Below are 4,062 nucleotides of genomic sequence, written 5' to 3'. Positions count from 1 at the left end.
TACACGACTCTTTATCGTATTCTTTGATACATTAAAGCTGCTCCTGGTTTGGTTATTTTCTCTCCTTCTACCAGTGAGCTTCAACTAAAAGCCTTTAGCGATTCTGATTAGGCTGGATGTATTGATACTAGGAAATCCATTACTGGTTTTTCTATTTATCTTGTTTCATTATTTATATCATGGAAATCTAAGAAGCAAGTCACAGTCTCGAGAAGTTCTTCTGAAGCTAAATATTGTGCCCTTTCTATTGTAACTTGTGAAATTCAATGGCTCACATATTTGCTTCATGACTTTGGTATTATCCATAAGCCTGCTTTGGTGTTCTATGACAATAAATCGGCTCTCCACATTGCAGCTAATCTTGTCTTCCATGAAAGAACCAAGCATATTGAGATTGATTGTCACTTGGTTCATGACAAGCTGCTTTCGGGTTTGATCTAGCTCTTGCCTATTGCTTCAACACAGTAACTTGCTAATGTTTACACAAAGGCTTTAGCTCCTGGTGCTTTTCATTTTATCTGTTCCAAGCTGGGTATGAATGACATTCATTCCCCAGCTTGAAGGGGAATATTAGCCTTTTCTCTCATTTCAGTTAGAGTAGTTATAACTACTTTAATTGTCTTAGCTGTCATAGTTGTTAGTTAGTTTGTTATAAACTAACTCTTGTATATAATTTGTATTCATGATTGAATTTGTAATGAGAAGCATTCCTTTCATCTTCTTCTTCGAGCTTCTTTTCTCTCTGTTTTAGAATATGTTGTGCCATGAGTTTTACAGAAGCTTTTAATCAACAATCTTATCTCGTTTCTTAATTAAGTACTATGGTTTTGGTGCTTTGCGTTTGTTATTCCCAACAACTTGTTGGCTATACTTTTCACAAGCTGGGCCACATATATCGATGGTGGAACCCTTCTCTTTTCAAACACACAGGCATGCATTGTTTGGCACAATCAGAAAGAGTTTCAGCCCTTTTAACACAGGCCATAGTAATCACCAAGCAGATCAACAATTAAAGTTTTATATACATAACATATTACGTAGTTTTCTAAACCCTTTTTGCACCATTTTAATTTTTGATTGGTCTTAATTGTCAATTAATTAGGAAGTTTTATTATTTGGGCTCATTTAGCTAATTTGATGTTTTTAATCTAATTTCAGGAATTAATGAAACATTGGGCTTAATCCGGATTTTGGTTGTGGACTTGAAGAGGGCAAATAAAGCAGCGCTTACCTTAGTTAATTTCTAATTAGGAAATTTCGCAATTTTATTTTATGTTGTTCAGTGTTTATTTTGTTTTGGGCCAGAGTATTGTAATAGGGCCCAGTGACTTTGAGTGACTCTTTTTAAATAGCTGCCTTGGGATTCGTGCAGGGCATTCTATTCTGCTAGGCTATTTTCATTATTCAGAGCTTTGGTTTTAGGTTTTCACGTTTTTCTGTTCCCTTGTTACAGTTTTCGTTCTTAATGCAAATTTCCATTTTCTGCTTCTAATTACGAGTTCATTCTTGCTTCTTCTTCTACGTTCATTTATGTTTCTGTTCATTTACGTTCTTGTTCATTTACGTTTCTGCTTCATGTTTCATTTGCGTTTTCTGTTTGAATCCATGGAAGGCTAGATTTTCTGGTGTTGTTTCCTTTTGAGGACGAAGCCCAACTCTCTTTGAGGTTTCGTTTGTAATGTGGTTTCCTGACAGTTTTCCCTTCACCAGTTATCCCAATTTCGTGAATATTAATCAGTGCACGCTTCGTGTTCGATTAATTGCCTCTGAGCCTAACTTGCGTTCATGCTTAATGGACGAAGGGCTAACTGGTGTATGTGGTGCCTAATCACATATTGAAAACCCTAAGTTGATTTTCGTTTAGTAAATTGAAATAGGGTTGGATTAAGTGGTTGATTGTTAGGGACGAATTCTCCATAACCCAGGATAAGAGAGTGGCTTCTGAATAAGAGGAAACAACCCGTTTTTAATATTAGTAGTTTCGTATTCCATTTTATTTGTTCTGCTCTTTAATTACCAAACAACCAAACCCCCCCCCCCCATCGTTATTGTTACTGCAAGTATATTATGAACATTTGGCTTGTCACTGCTCGTTGGGAAACGACCTAGGATCACTTCCTAGTTACTGCATTTTCATGTTTATTTGATTCGGGTACGGCCTCGATCAAATTTGGCGCCGTTGTGGAGGAGCAGTGTCCAAAGGTTCATAATAGCTAGCTAGTGTTGTGTGTTTAATCCTTTCGTGTTTTATGTTTAATTGTTAGCATTGTGTTAGTATGTGTGTTAGTGTTGTTTAGTGTCCTGGTATTTTGTTTAATGTGTGTTCTGTTTCAGTTTTCCCATTAAGCGTTTCCCCTGTTTCAGTCTTGGGTGTTTTGCTGTGAAGATTGTGCTTGAAAACAGAGTAGTAGTAGAAATCAGCTTGCGGAAAAATAGAGTAGTAGTAGAAATCAATTAGAGACGAATTTTAGCGACCACCCATGCTGAATTATTTGGGATTTTTTGTTTTAGTAGCTAGGGTTGTTATTTTTGGCTGAATTTTTTTGTGGTAACTTCTTTTAATCCATATTTTGTGGGAAAAATAGCTAGAGCCTTTAGTTTGGTCAGATTTGAAAGTTCCAAAAAACTAGCAAATTTTGTGTTTGTCAAAACTTCAAACGGCCATAACTTTTGCTCCGGTTATCAGAATCGCAATTATTATATATGCATTTGGGGTAGAAAAAAATTTCCTACGTCGTGGCAGCCTGCCATAGGCTGGCTGAGGTCTCCATCGTCCAAAAAAAGCGATTCTGTCAAAAGTTTTTTATTTTTCAAGTTTTATTCACTTATTTTTCTTAACCTACCAATTTTAGCTTTCATAGTTAGACTTTGAATTTTTGTCTGAAATTTTTTGTGCTATCTTCTCATCATTTTATAAGGTTGCTCACAAAACTTCAAGTCATTTGGATATCATTTGAGGGTAGCTGTAGTTCAAACCTACACCTTTATTTACATGACAAGGCAACTAGTTGTGTGCATGCTGAATGTAGTGTATGACTAGAGGCAATCCATCTGACTTACAACCCTTTGATCCTGAGATAGATAGGACATTTCATAGATTAGTTAGGCATCATTTTATACCTTTTGATCATTCTGAGCATTCCATAACTGGTGAATCTGTGCATTCTGTTATTGGTGATTTTGAACATCCTGATCTTGAGCATTATAATTTTGAGCATTCTGATTCTGAGCATTCTGATTTTGCACATTCTGAGAACATGGCACAACCTCCACCTCGTGAGAGGACTCTAAGGGAAATGGCTGCACCTGATTTCACCTATGAAAGCTTGTGCATCCAATACCCTGATGAGGATGTCCCATATGTTCTTAAAACTGGACTGATTCATTTGCTTCCAAAGTTTCATGGCCTTGCAGGTGAAGACCCGCACAAACATTTGAAAGAATTTCACATTGTCTGCTCCACCATGAAACCCCCAGATGTCCAAGAGGATCACATATTTCTGAAGGCTTTTCCTCATTCATTAGAGGGAGTGGCAAAGGACTGGCTGTATTACCTTGCTCCAAGGTCCATCACGAGCTGGGATGACCTTAAGAGAGTATTCTTAGAAAAAAATTTCCCTGCTTCCAGGACCACAGCCATCAGGAAGGATATCTCAGGTATTAGACAACTCAGTGGAGAGAGCCTGTATGAGTACTGGGAGAGATTTAAGAAACTATGTGCCAGTTGCCCCCACCATCAGATTTCAGAACAGCTTCTTCTCCAATATTTTTATGAAGGACTCAGTAATATGGAGAGAAGTATGATAGATGCTGCCAGTGGTGGAGCCCTTGGAGACATGACCCCTGCTGAAGCCAGAAATTTAATTGAGAAGATGGCCTCCAACTCCCAGCAGTTTAGCGCCAGAAATGATGCCATAGTCATTAGAGGAGTGCATGAGGTAGCTACAAACCCATCTGCATCATCTGAAACTAAGAAGCTTGAAGGCAAACTGGATGCGTTGGTCAACTTGGTAACCCAGCTGGCCTTGAATCAGAAATCTGTACCTGTCGCAAGGGTTTGTG

The 4,062-nt window shown here is 37.9% G+C and overlaps 1 non-coding gene across 1 annotated transcript; it reads right to left on the bottom strand.

Annotated features, from left to right (window-relative positions):
- Positions 1-3,635: 3,635 nt before the first annotated feature.
- On the bottom strand, positions 3,636-3,742 carry LOC114372700. The gene has a single exon (XR_003658271.1). It is a non-coding gene; the product is annotated as a small nucleolar RNA R71 (small nucleolar RNA).
- Between the last annotated feature and the right edge of the window lie 320 nt (positions 3,743-4,062).

Source organism: Glycine soja, chromosome 10 (genome assembly GCF_004193775.1).
Source record: "Glycine soja cultivar W05 chromosome 10, ASM419377v2, whole genome shotgun sequence".
Classification (NCBI taxonomy): Eukaryota; Viridiplantae; Streptophyta; class Magnoliopsida; order Fabales; family Fabaceae; genus Glycine; species Glycine soja.
The sequence above is the reverse complement of the archived record's forward strand: the minus strand, read 5'-3'. Positions and strand labels throughout refer to the sequence as shown.